The sequence below is a fragment of the Ambystoma mexicanum genome, chromosome 6q, assembly GCF_040938575.1.
Source record: "Ambystoma mexicanum isolate Mex_15411 chromosome 6q, UKY_AmexF1_1, whole genome shotgun sequence".
In the NCBI taxonomy this organism is placed as follows: Eukaryota; Metazoa; Chordata; class Amphibia; order Caudata; family Ambystomatidae; genus Ambystoma; species Ambystoma mexicanum.
This window is the reverse complement of record NC_090937.1, coordinates 210,449,714-210,464,797: the sequence shown is the minus strand read 5'-3', so window position 1 is coordinate 210,464,797 and position 15,084 is coordinate 210,449,714. Positions and strand designations below refer to the sequence as shown.

At 47.0% G+C, this 15,084-nt stretch overlaps 1 protein-coding gene across 3 annotated transcripts in view; it reads right to left on the bottom strand.

Annotated features, from left to right (window-relative positions):
* Window positions 1-15,084, bottom strand: part of EREG (epiregulin) — a 147,090-nt gene that overhangs the window by 59,112 nt on the left and 72,894 nt on the right. The window lies entirely within an intron of this gene.

Sequence of the window (15,084 nt, the reverse complement as noted above, 5' to 3'; positions counted from 1 at the left end):
ATACCATAGCAGAACCAGACATAAAAAAGCAGAGCCCTCTTCAAAGCGGTCAAGCACTGAATCAACCTACTACCCAACCCTGCCATACCACACTCCATCAAAATATCCACACTATCAACACCTTCTCCATTGACAACATCAGCAAGATTCGCCAGCGCATAGATGCCAGCTCTGAATCCACAGACTGACTCACATCCCTCCTTGCATAATCTCCATACCCTGGACAGCATTCAAGACATTCTCAGAGGACCAGATAGAAACCCTGGTGCCCTCAAAGTCACATATACAGATGACGTCCTCCCAGCATCCATCCTCAAGATCCTCTCCACAGAAGCTCCTTCCCTACCTGGAGATCATCAACAGCTCCCTAACTCAAGGCACCTTCCCATCAACCCGCAAAACAGGACAAATAATCCCTCTACTAAAGAAAGCCACTCTGAATCTTGACAACATAGGTAAATATTGCCCCACTACCCATCTTCTCTTCGTAGGTAAGATCATTGAGAAAGCGGTAGCTGCACAACTGCAGCAGCACATCGACACCAACAATATCCTCCACACCTACCAATCTGGATCAAGACTCAGATGCAGCCCAGAGACAGCAACCATACAGCTGGTCAACGATGCCCTCAACAACCTTGATGACGGCCACCCCGGCCTCCTGGTTCTACTTGATCATTCGGCCACTTTCGGACACCATACATTGGTGCATGGGGATCAGCAACCTTGTCTTATGCTGTTTCAAGTCCTACCTCGCCAACCGCAAGCATTTTGTCCAGATGGACTCCACAAGATCGCCAATACTACCTATAACCTGTGGACTCCTGTAGGGTTCCAACCTCTCCCCAGGGATCTTCAATGTATTGAGGCAATAATCCTAGCCAACACACACATCCACCAATACATCAACGAAACACAGCTATACCTCAAGATCGACTCCATCAAGGACATCCATAGCCTCAAAACCTGGCTCTTGCTGATCTAGTCTTGGATGTTCAGTGTATACTTAAAGCTCAAACCCTCCAAGATCGAATTCCTACTCCTCACCAACAACACCGAACACCCAGGCATTCAGACCTGGCTATCAGCCATGAACTTTGAGGGTTTCACACCCGATCTCAACTCCTGTGCCAAGTTCCGCTGGTTCCACATCGACAAATACCTCTCTTTCAAGATATACATAGCAACGAGAACTCAGACAGCTTGGTGTCAGCTCTCCCTCCTGCAAAAAAGTCAGACAGCTTTAGATCCATCATTCAAGCATTGGTCCTATCCCACCTGGATGGGGTAATGCACTCCTAGAAGGCTTCCTGCCATCCTCTGTTGTGACTCTGAGGAGTGTCCTACACGCGGTTGGCCACCTCATCAAGAGTCTACGCAGATACGACCACATTGTCACGCCCCTCATGACCTTCACTGCCTCCCACTGCATGCACGAATCACCTTCAAGTCTTGCTGTATCATCTATAAGGCAGTCGCCCTCAAGTCACCCAGCTACCTCGAGGAGAACTCAGCATCTCTATCGGACAGCTCACCACCATAAACCAGGACACGTGCAGACTTAAAATCTACTGCTGCAAAAAGGAAAGGATCAGAAAATAAGCCTTCTCTGCCTACACTGCAAGACTATGGAACCTCCTCCCCATCAGCATCAGACTCACTCCCACGCTCCTCCAATTCAGAAAAGAACTCAAGACCTACCACTTCAAGGAGTCTCTCCTACCCAACACCTAGGTCATCACATTGCCCCTCACGCCATCCGGCATGATAGACGCTGCCCCCCCTGCCCCACTCCTTCCCACCACCTGCTACAGCTGTACCCCTCCTCTGTGCCCCTCTGTATCCTACCGCCGATGTATATCTGTTCTGTTGTTGCCTTTGAAAAGTGCTCTGTTATTCATCTGTAATGTTGAACACCTCTGTAAAGCGCTCAGTTATGGTATACAGTGTTTATAACTAAAACATTTTTGGGTATAAGTATGTGTGGGGGTAGGGTAAGGGATTAAAAAGGGTGGGGAGGGTTGTGGGAGTTAATAAAGCTGAGGAAATGGGAGGGTTGGGAGTGGAGACCAATTAAAAAAGAGAAAAAAGTGACATGGAACCCTCTGTTATGCATCTGTATTGGTGTATACCTCTGTAAAGCACTGTTGCTTCTCAAAGCTAGGTCGGCGCTCAATAAATACAATAATAATAATAATAGGAAGTTTAATGCATTCCACCCTAAATATTTATTTTATAAAATGTTCACACCATTTCCCAAAACTATACAATCCAGTGGGAGAACAGTTAAAAAGTGAAGGCAAGAGACTGGGGTTATGACTCAGTGCAGGTAAATGTTGACACAGAAAGTAAGAGAGGGGCAGGATTCAGTGCAGGCTAACGCCCCAAATAAAAGCACAGTCTTTCCCTCTGTGCAACATTCTTGCTGGTTTCCAAGTGGCCTACAAGATGCAACCCGGCTGGAGCATGTCCATAACAAACAGTGTTCGGTTGCCACATCCACATTTCACAACTTCCTGACAAAACCACAAACATATCAGCCTGTATCTCAATCAACAACCTCGCCTATGCCCAGAGCACAGCATTTTTCTGCAAACTCCCTTCGATGTGATGTGCCAACAACGAATTCTCCGAAATGGTGCCATTTGAAGTCGACATTGAAATGAAATGCCCATATTAGGCTGCAAGAATACTATTGCATTATTCAGTGTGCCTGATTACCATTGCCACAAAAGGGGCACCATGGGTGGAGCTGGTCTTCCACCAGCAGGGGCCTTTGGAAGGGAGATGTAAAGAGAACATACAGTATCCCTACATATTATCCCCACCAGAAATATCACCGTACATATGGTTGCTTGTCTCGCCATAGGCAATATTTTTTGGGGGGATAATTTGTGGGAGCCGGGATTGCAGGGGTGGCCCCCACACATTTAGAAATAATGCAGGGGTGTCCCCCGCAGGGTCCATGGCTCAATATCGCTGCATAAATATGGCGATATTATTGTATCGCAATATTTTTGTGGGGATATTAACACATAGAACCAAACATTCTTCACTAGTGCTGTGGATTGGTTAGTGGTAGGCCTGTGCCATGCCCACAGAAGACCTGTGCACAAGCAAGTACAACCTTTCTTCCTGTATAGAAGGGGTGATGGTGGCCCATGGAGCAGCTCTCTCCGAGGAGATTGTGGCCACCATCACATTGCTAAAGCAAGCTGGTAGAACACTGCCCAAAGAGGGGGGCACTGGAATGGAAAAAAAGGAGGAGGCAGGCCGATCAGTAGGACTTGGCAACAAAGGGGAGAAAAGCTGGATAAGAAGGCTGCTTCAGTCAGTGCAATAGAAAACAAGAGTAAGGGTAAACAAGGTCTTTCAAGGTAATGGGAAGAGGATGACAGAAAGGAGTCCTTTGCTGGTCAGGTGTAACTGGGGAGGAAGACTTTGTGGAGGAGGACGCTGTGCACTGGAGGTGGAAGTATGTAGTGAAGATCATAGAGGGGCCAGTTGAGCTGGCATTGGGAGGCGTGCAAGTGGTTGGTTTCAAGGACTGAGGATGAAGGGCAAAGCAGGCCCACAGCCCTGGTGGCCTGGATGAAAGAATGGCCTGGGTGGCTGAGGGGGAGACCCCATGACCTTGCTGTGAAGGTCACTGATGGGACAAAGAAGGATCACTCAAAGGAAGGGGTGGCACAGAATGGCCTGTGTGTCTCTGAAAAGGTGGTCCAGAAGGGTGATTAATGTGGGGGGGGTTTGGGGGGTATGTTGCATGGGAATGGCTGCAGGAGTTCTCGGAAGATGAAGGCGAAGTGTTCAGCTTTGCAGCTGTGAAGGGGCACCCAAGTAAGGATCCAAATATTAGTGAGAGGGTATGGGGCTGTGAAAGGGGGTGAGTAGGGCTGGGGCGGACTGTTCCCCATCGTGGACACCACCAGTGAGAATAAGAAGGGGGCATGGTGGCATGGGTAAGACGAATAACACGAGGAGGATTGGGTCAAAAAAGAGGAACAGTTTGCCTTTTGGATGATTCGAGAGAGGAGATGCAAATAAGGTTGCACAAGAGGATCCTGATGAGAACGGTCCCAGGACAGCATGTAAACAGGGATACAGGAAAGGTTGTGGGATGAGTGAGGATGAAAGGGACAACAGGGTGGAATGGTCATGGTTTGGGAAAGTTGTGGGGGAAAGGAGTTAGAAAAGGGGTAGCAAAGTTTCGGACAAACAATACACTTTGTGGTCAGCGTGGAATGTGTCAGAAAGACTAAACAGAGGGAGGTGAACATTGTGGGGGTAAAAGAAGGGGAAACTTCAAAGGGGGGAGCAGGTGCAAGGGGTAGAAAGGACAGGGATGTCTGGAGAGTTGTCAGGATGCGCAGTTTCACCAAAGGGTGACACGGGCAGAGATAAGGTGTTTATTAAAACACAGGCGAAGCAGCAGGTGAAGGCTGGAAGGATGAAGGTGCATTGGAGGAACCCCCACAAGACGCAATGGGGAACGGGCAATATAAGGTGCCATCTAAAGATGTGAAAGTGCTATGTGCTGGGTGGCAAAACCACTGTGAGGTGCATCTGACAAAGGCCACAAAAGCAGAGGTCTGCGTGGGGGAATCCGTGGACATGTTTAAGCTGCTGCACAGGGAGGAGAGAGGGAACTGGCCGAACAGCCTAGGGAGCAGAAGACAGTAATGAAATTGTGAATGGTTTCCTTAGTGGAGCGTCACATATATGATGGAGTTCAGGCGAGGGCTGGGGTGAGCTTGATTCAGAATTACGGTTACAGTGGTGATGAAGTGATGATGTAATAAGAACGAAGAGAGGACATTCGGAAACGGGAAAGCTGAGGCTAACCAATGTCTGATAGCGATAACCATCGTCTTACAGTGATAGAGTAGCAGGCAGCAGATTGTGAATGAGATCTAAATATAGCGAAGCTTCCCATTAGAATGGTCCCTGGACGAAGTTCCACAAGAATACCTATGGGTATTGGAATGAAAGATGTTGGGACAGGCCGTAGAATACATTGTAAACGCTCTCTGGAGCAAATGGCAGAACCTATTGTACAGAAACCAGCATTGAAGGTCATGAAACACTTAGTAGGTTTGTGTCAAGATGTACAGCTGCTTCCCTAACTAATGGGATGACGAAGATTGAATTGGTAAAATATGTTTGTTTTATGGATCAAATTGCCTGGGTCAAATGAAATGGTCAACAGTGTTGCTAAGGGGTGCCATGGTAGGGAAAAAGATCATCCTGCGGAATAGAAAAAGAATGTATGGATACATGAAATGCATGATCTAACTAATATGGAAAACTTCTTATACAGGAAACGAGGCAAGAATATGACTTTTAAGAAGATTTGGGGAAAATGTCTTTCCTTCTATTGATTCATTTGTTATATGTTATATGATGTGGAATACGTGACTGGGGGCAGGGGTGGTGTATATTTTACTCTGTAATTTTGTATATAGTTATTCTGTTTTCTTGAAATTGATCTTTGTGATATTCTAATGTTTAAATTGAAAATAAAGTTTTTTAAACAAATGAAATAAAAAAACTAAAAAAACAATGTGATATTGCCACATTTAAAAGACCGAACTCAAAATAGACCGATCTTGAATCCGTTTTTGTGTTTGCTTTTAAATGTGGCAATATGGCATCCTTCCCCCTCTCCTGTCCTCCAAGATGACCCCTTCCACTCCCCCACTGGTTTTTATGTTAAACAGGGTATTTCACCCACCCAAACTCCCACTTTACCCACCCACCCCCCTTCCCAGCATAACACACACCAAATCCGCACACAAAAACACACACACAGACACACACACACACACACACACACACACACACACACAGACACTCCTCACTTGACAGCCTGTCATCCCCTGGGCGCGCTCGTGTGCGGCAGGGACTGTCAGCTCGATTTAGAATGACCACTCTGTGCGGTCACAAAGCGGTCATTCTAAATAGATTTTTTTTTTTGTGCAGTGAAAACTGTTTTCGCTTAAGACTATGTTGTATTTGTTTTTTGATAAAAATGATTTTTAGAAAACATGTCGAAAATCAAATCTTATCCACACCAAAAGTACACCTGTCCTGAGCACAGGCTGGTGGGCTTTATGTCCGCACAATAGCTGTTGTACTAGAGGCAGCCTATCCTGATCCAAAACCGCAGTGTCTCTATGATAAGAGTCAATTGTAGAGCTATTTGCGCCTTACCTTCCATCGTCTGTTGGACACACACTTTACCACTCCTCTATTTTCTCCAGGGCTCTGCTAACAAACTCAGACTGCAAATTACGTCATGATGTCCAGTCCATGTCTGGGCAACACGATTCTGTAGAGAAATATGGCCTAATGTTGCTAGGTCTGAACCCCCTCTGCCCCCCTAGCAACGCCTCTGGGCCTAAACCTATATTCCCCATGCTCTGGAATAATACAGATATTGGGACTCTCTCCTGCAAAACGATATGTAGGGCAGACATGAGGGGGGCATTCATTCTGTGTGCAGACACCACTCATCTGTCACGTAAACTGAAAGCACATTCAGTGGCATGCGGCACACAAGCACAGGCCCTTCTTTGGCATGCAGTATTAAGTACCCAGATCCACTGAATGCATGTCCTCCAGCACCTCCGCCTCCTGAGTATCCACTCTCTGCATGCACATGCCCAATCACTAGTGGTAAGTCAGATTTAGAAATTGATACAGAGAAACATACAGTGTCCATATAAAACTGTTCTTCCTACCTATGAGAGATCCATCTATTTAATGAATTACTCATCTTTTATAACGCATACATCACCGGAGACCAGTCTCTAAGCGCAGGGACCGCGATTTGAACCTGTGTTGCTCTGCGTGCGTTGCCCTTGAGCTATCCTCCCAACCCAGATACAAGGACTTTTCTTTGGTTGTTGGCTTGGTCCACTGATTCTGTGCCCCAATTCCTCATTGTTAGTTAGTGGAACAACTATAAGAGTGGCCGCGCCTTTCTAGTTACTTCAAAGCCATGGATGGGCTGAAAGGTACTGTAGCTCCTGTTGCTTTGTTTGTCAAAGTGGAAGCCGGCCGGTGGCCCTGCTACAGTGTCGCGCCAGAACAGTGCTCTGAAAGAGACTGATTGGAGTTTAAACAAGTAGACGGCAACAAGTGCTGCCCAGCAACACTGCAACGCCAAACATAGTGAAGGATACAGAAGGCATTTCCAGCAGGATTCCGTAGGTGGCATGCCAACAGACTCTGTTGCTCCTACTCGGCCATCATACCTGCGCGGAAGGAAATACGGGTACAAACATTGTAGTTACCACAGATATTGTGGATACATCAAGTCTTTTAAAAACGTCTGAACCAAGCAGATATGCTTTGTATTTTTACACTGCCAAGTGTACGAGGCGTATTGGCACTGCACTAAGTGTCAGCTGTGTGCAGAGCATATGCACTGTGTGGCAAAGTCTTTCAAGAAGCTTTGTGGTTCTGGGACTTTCCGGAGTACCAGTCACTATATCAGCCATCTACCGTGCCCCTCTGAGAAGGGCTTATTCCGAAAAGAGCTGGGAGCAAGAACAAAAATGATGGGGGCAAAATTCGATACGCTGCCAGATTTACATGTGCCTTAATCATTCTTTTGATAATGGCTCTTGAGACCAGTGAGAACAAACGACCATTCCTACATCTCCCAGAGGGCCTCAGAGCTTTTTTTGTAAATCAGTGGCTTTCTTGTGTGTATGTAAGTGTCACATCTTGTAATACTGGCGCACCCTGCTTACCACTGACAGAGTGGACCATGGATTGGTGTCAGACCCATACTTTCAGAGCAGAATCTGGTGAAGAAATTGTGCGCAGGGCAGAGGCTGCAAACTTGAAACTCTGGTTGCCCTTCCGAGGAGAAGGTCAGTGGTTGAATGATAATATTCATATAGTGCTTTTTCCAAAGCGCTGTACAGAGGACATATTTACATACAATTATTACCCAACTGAGGTTGATACTCATTTATCGACTTTCGAACAATGAAAGGTATAGTTGTATCTGCAGGGTTTCGAACCTGCAGATCACAGCAGTGAGTGCTCAGCCTGCTGAGCTATTTTACCGGAGTGAGGAAGACATATAAATGTAGCCAATGTCTTGCTGGTTGCAAAAAAGCCTATGCAGGGAAATTACTATGGGACCGGAGAATCAAGCTGATTAACTGCACGCCAAGCCTAAAATAAAGCGTAAGGGGCTCATTACAAGTTTGGCCGTAAGTGGTAAAATTGAAGGTAAATCTGTTACTGACAACTTTACCACTACGCCAAGCCATGAATCACAGAAAAATTGGTGCTAATTCCGCTGCAGAATTACCTTGGGTGGAATTACCTCTGGTGGTAATTCCTCCAAGAATTGGCAGAATTAGCTCCATGGCTAATTCTGCCGGTGGAATTACCTTCAAAAACATACATCTAATTTCCAGAGCATTACAGCATGAAAATCAGAATAGTTACCTAAAAAAATCAGTGAAAATACAGCAAAGAAAACAGTGCAGCTACCGCGAACAAAAGTTAGAGGTAAATGTATCCAGGTGATGGAAATGAAGGCACAGATTCACTCTATCCCCAAAAACATTACCCAACACCATGCTGTCACTAGCTGCTGCCAACTGGGACATGCAGCTGCCCCTGCCCGCACTGAGTTGCACAGGCTTGAACAGCCACACAGGGTACAGGGCACCTAGAAAAGGAAGATGTAGAAGAGGAGTAGGCAGAGGAGATGCATGCAATGCGAGCACCCATAACCCGGGTCATGCCCCACCCAGTACTTCAAATGACAAGCAGCGGAGCACCCTGCACTGCCCGTACACATGGAGAGCCACAGAGGGCAACAGACCTGTGTACTGGGTGAGTACAACTGCCAACACACCAATTGATTCCGCAGCACCAGTAGAATGCAATGTGAAAGCGGGGACATCACAACAACCAAATAATACATGCCCGGTCAAGGCCCTGTACATGCAGGACATGCCCTCCCACCCTGCTCATTTCAGCCACCAACACACTGGACCAATACATGCCAATCAATGCAATAGTATGTCTGTGATGCATGTTGCACCAACAGGCAAGCAATACGCACACACAGGACTGCAGGTGCCACAATGCAATAGGAAGCATCCCTACACATACAATGTCACATTTTAACGCAGCACGAAGATAAGCAACACTGGCAATAACTCATGCCATGTACTCTGCCAACCATGAATGTGAAGCCATAATGGCAGTAGCACATACCCCAGTAAGTAGCACAGATACAACAAATAACCCATGAGGGCACATGCATGATATCAGCGCACAGGCACAAGACAGCCGACATGCGTACTGCCATGCCATTTTAAGACCAAAAAAGCAACGGGTACTGCCTGTGAGCCGTTGGCATGGTGTGGTATGACAAAGCACCTGTTCGCTCATACTTAATGACTATACACACACAGTGTCCATCCACATGCCCTTGTAATAGCCAAAACATACACAATGCACTGTGTCTGACATCTGTGACCCTTTCTTTTGAAGTTGACACTGGATACCCCCAGCTATCATGGCTAATGACACCTGTGCACAATCCACGTAAACCACATGAGGAAGGTCTACAATGATGCACACGCCAGGACCAAGATGTGCATAGAGCGGATATATTGCCTGATGAATTGACGTCCTGGGTATCCACACCAGAACAGATGGGCGTTGATGCACAGGCCGGAGAAGGAGGACAAATATTTCCTGATTGTGGAATGCTGCACAACATTTGCTCAGGTGAAATGATCCCCTGCCCTCTGATGAGAACATGCCACCCCCAGAAGACAAAGACCTAATGCCTCCTGCTGCAGTGCTGACAGACAGTGATCAGGAGTAGGATATGGATGGACACCTGGTGTGACAAACTTTGTAATGCAATAATTGATGTTCAAATCAATATACACATGCTGCTCACCTTTGAGCATTGGCACGCACAGTGGGAATCTCATTCACACAAGAAGGGATGTCCCAGCATATCTCTAAGTCAACTACCATTTATTGTTCAATAGTAAAACCTCTACAATATGATGCCCTCCCCCCACCCTCATCCCCAACATGATACCCTCCCCCCGGCCTGAGCCCAAACATGATACCCTTGCAGTCTGTCTGACACATGTTCATTAACGCCTCCTCTTGGCACCCTTTGTTGCGGAAGTACCATCACGTGAGGTTCAGTGCTGAGACTGCCTTGGTGGCGTGCTCGCCACAAATCCCTCTGTAGGAGTGTTTGGCATGGAACTGCCTGGTTCACTGCCCCGGACATGCTGCAGGGTGAGGGTGATGGCCCCTAGAGATGTTCTCATTGCTGGCCAACATTTGTGCACACAGTTCCTGTATCCTTCGGCTCATTAGGGTGGTGCTTGCAGTTCATGCAGCAGCACAATGACACAGTCAGTCCAGGGCATCCTGCTGCAGGCATTGTGCACCACATCATGCAGTGCCTGTGTGTTAGATTGTTATCGCACAACCATACGCTCAATTGTATTCTGACACTGCCCCATCTGTCTGAGCCCCTCCCAGATGTCATTCATGGCGTGTTGTTGCACTGGCTTTGGTGATGCATGGCGGTGCCTTCCCTGTTGGCCAGGTGCCTGCGCAGTAGGCGTGTTGTGGTCATCTGCCTGTGGATCTGTATCCTCAATATTGGGCCAATGGAGGGCACGATGAGAAGACAAGGGGGCGGGAGAGGACAGCATGGGCGAGTGATCGAACACGGGGATGATCTCTGGGACGTCTCCCTCACAAGGGTGGCTGGGGAGGAGGAGCCAGGGGCGCCAGTCTCATGTGCCTCTGTGACAGCGGGTGTGGTGCCAGTGCCCATGTACTCCCCTGCCTATGCAAGGTAATGTGTGCCAATTTAGGGCCGGCATGTTTCATGCTTTTCCTCTTCTCCTGTCACGTGAGGGATGCCCTGCTAGCTATGGTAGTGTTGGTGTGACTTTCATTGGGAGGCACTTTTAAATGAGGCCTTGCCGCTACTGCTTTGTAGTGTTTCATGGGTGTTTGACCCCAACATCTGCAGCTGTTGCATGTATGCCATTTGCGCAGTGTGCGGCGGCTCTTTGGCGGATGTTATGTTAGAAGGGTATTGGACATGTTGCCACATGACGGTGGCTGTATACCTTGTAAATGGGTGAATGTCCATGGTGCTGATGATGCCATGGTTGTTGTGTATGTCCCACATCTGGGCCACGTCCATGCAAATGGTGTTTCTTAGATGGGGTTCACGCCTATCATGCCCATTGATTTACTGTATGAAGATGCTTGATTTGTTGTTTTTGCATTGGCTGGGTGACTGCAAGTGTGTCTGTTGCAATTCCACTTTAGTTGTTGAGCATGTGGGACATGATCCACTTACTCATGTACGCTGGATCCGCCGTACCCACACCCTCATGGCCCACATTGTGAAGGATGTTTTTCACCCTCTCCTCCCATGGTGTGAGCTGTAGTGGGGCCACATTGTCACCACCTGTGGCCGCTCTTTCCCTGCAGTGTGTGTTAATGAGCATCCTCACACCGCTTCTCAGGTCGTTCCACTGCTTCCTTATTTCATCACCGTCCCATGGGTGGTTTGCCATGGTGGCCACCTTGTCCCTTATTCCAGACCATATGGCAGTCTTGCACTGAGGGCAAAGGTTTCTGTGGTGTGGCTCATATAGGCTCATCTGCATTAGCCAGCACTTCCTCGGCCAGCAAAGAGATTTCCTTTTCTTGCGATGATGGATTTCAGTGGTAATTCCGCCAGCAGAATTTCTTTTACATGAGTGGGTGGTAACGGTAATTGTGCTGACTGTTGGTGGAGTTCCCTGTTTTTTGCAGAATTACTGTTACAGCCAATGGGGTGTGCGTTTGCCTGCCAGGTTGGAATACGGTGGTAATTCCACTGTTCCACAGGCGATAACGCTAATTCCACTGCAGCGGATTCACGGTCGATTTTGGTCCAGACTCGTAGATGTTTGCAACGTTGGATAGTAAAATTGACGAAAGAGATTCTGCCACAAATCTACACACTGATTTCTTTGCAAGGGTTCAAAATACTGGTTGGCTTAACCACTATAAAAGAGACTTTAAAATGACAGCTCTTTTGAACACTTATAGGCATTAGTAATCTTTATGACAGGACAGACAAGAACAACAGGAAAAGGAGGGGCATTTCTGTGAAAGAAATCATTGCCTGAGAAAGAGAGAGAAGCGTGATTGAGAAGCAGAGATTTGATAACGGATGTCTGTGAATACTTCAGGCTTTAGAGATTTTGAGCATGAACAGAAGAAAATACTCAGATTTACCTCCAATCATATTTCTTGGAACGGAACAGTACCCCGGGTCTCCAATCATATTTCTTGGAACGGAACAGTACCCCGGGTCTCCAATCATATTTCTTGGAACGGAACAGTACCCCGGGTCTCCAATCATATTTCTTGGAACGGAACAGTACCCCGGGACGGAACAGTACCCCGGGTCTCCAATCATATTTCTTGGAACGGAACAGTACCCCGGGAGTAGACGATATTCAGCTTTAGTCAAGGACTACAGGATGGACGAGTTAACCCCCCCCAAGGCATTGTACACATCCAAATATAGCGACATTAGTGTGCCATTAAAGAGGTAAATGTGTCCTGAGCATTTTTGCCAGAATTCATGACTTCTGGAGATTTTATGCTCACTAGAAGAAAACGTGGACGGTGAGGCGGCACTGGGCCCATTGCATAACATGAGCAACTTGCAGGTGTTGGGTGATTGCCCCTCACTTCTGTGTATTGAGTGGACCTGTCAAGGAGCTTTTGGAGAATAGCAATGCGCTCTTGCCATGGGAGCCGCACCAGCTGCATTCAACAAGACGGTCCATTTGTAAGGCCCTATTTTTGGTGGCCCCGTGCAAATCCTTTCCAGAGTCCCTGGGAGGAAGTTGGTCTGAAGGCTGAACAGGGGTGCAAAAGCGCACCTATTTCTTTCCCCATTATGGTCTGGATGTCTCGCTAGGCTCCCTGTTTCACCTCAATCTCAGATGCATTGGAACCGACAGTGCAACGAAGCTAAGCTATCGGAATGATCACGCAGAACATCCTCGCCCTCAAATGCTGCCCACGGCTTCGCTCAACACTACACAGCCTTAACTTCATACCGCCTAATTGCCAAAGGGTTGTTAAGGGCCTTTTCTACTGACCCCACGCCCCCTCTGAAGCCATATTTCACATTATTTGTCTCCTATACCCATGTCGTCCGTGTAGTGTAAATGATCTTTTTAAATACCTTGGCACTGGCATAATGATTGATTGATTGATATTTTATTTCTATCGCGCTCGTACACAAGTGTTTCAGAGCGCGACAAGGCAAGGGAGGGGAACAGGGGAGAACAAAACAGCGATCTTACTAGGCCTAGTGAAATTGAGAACGTGCAAGTGCATGGGAGAGGGGGAAGGGGAAAAGTGCATGGAAGGGGGGAGACGTAGAAAGTGCGAAGCAGAGGAGAAACAGATAAATAACAATAAATAAATAATAAAGGCAACAAACAGTGGTAATGCAGCCAGCAATTTGCAAGTGCTGGATGGATAATGGAAGGATATAGGGGAGGATCTATCATGGGGAAACTATTGCCGTGTTTTTCCAGATGACAGAACATGACCCTTCCCTCGCCTCCACTATGACATCATTTAAAACCCTTGTCAAAAGGAACCCAAATAGCCCATCAGGGGCTGGACTTTTCTGAAGAACATGGGCTAATACAGCGATATTGGGGAAAAAGGGACGAATTCCGGAGGGAATGAGGCGCGTCCTCTGTCAAGAAGGTATGGCTAGCCACAATATATATATGAAATGTTGAAAGGCTCATCACGTGTGCTGAACTACTGCCCTCAACCCGCATTGCCACATATCTTCAGATGTTTGAGTAACTTCTGCGTCCCCATCTATCTCAAGGGTTTTGCGACCTCATCTTAAAGGCCTGGGAGACTCCAGCTCAGTTAGCTGGATCGTGGTCCAACATTGATGAATGGAGCCCTTCTTGGGACACATATTACACTCTCTCTGGCCTTGACAGCATTTCTCTGTGCCCTTCTCCTTCATGTGATCATTGCCTGCTCACCTAGGTCCCCTTGAGTGCATGTAAGATGCTCCTCTTTCCCACCCTGAAGGCATCGTCCCACTAGCCTGGCTCTGGCCTTTACTCCTTGGCCACACATGCATGGGACAGGAATGCTTCAATGAAATGGTTGTACTGCAAAATCATGTGTGGTCATCAGACAAGCATGCATCATCTCTGGCGCTTAGAAATCGGTGTACGGTATTAAGCGCGCTATAAAAGAACAATTATAATGTCAACAAGACCAGCGTTAAGACTCCTCATGTCAGATGTTCCAGTTAAGGCACCATCATAACTGAGATCCCTGTGAAAACATTCATGCCCACCATGTGGGAGTTCTTTTCAACAGCATTAATGCAACTTTTATTTTAGCAGACATGGCAGGGAGAGGGGCCATATTCTCACTTTTTATTTGTACATGCCCGTCCCCAATACTTTCAATCTGTTTCTTTGAAGTACTTGTTTAAAAGAGGATTAGAAAAACGTTCCATTTCTGCTGATGTTGCATTTTTAGTTTCGTGGCACCTGCTTCTAAATGTAGCGCTTCAGGATTCAAGATCAATGGTTGCGCGGAATCCCATCGTGACTGAATAATGCAGCGCTATATTGCAAAACCCACATTGTTTGATCATCGGCTTTCAAGTGTTTTCCTTATTGAAAAATAAGTGGATTAAATAAAAAAGTATAAATATAACTCAGAAAAAAGGCAGCAGGCGCCCCTCTCTCGAAGGAACACGTCATGAACGTCATGGTTCAGTGGTTTGTAACCACTTTGAGAGTTCGCAGCCATCTGCTTTTTGCTCACTGTACCTTTCACAGATGGGAAATATCTATTTGCATATCAGTCTTTGTCCCGCCCCCAGGGGCAGTCCAGCACCGAAATGCTATGGCAATTCCCTTCTGAACAAGAGTACCAAAAGCAACCCCATAATCAGTATTAGCATGTCTGAGTGTTTGTTCCAGAGCTCTG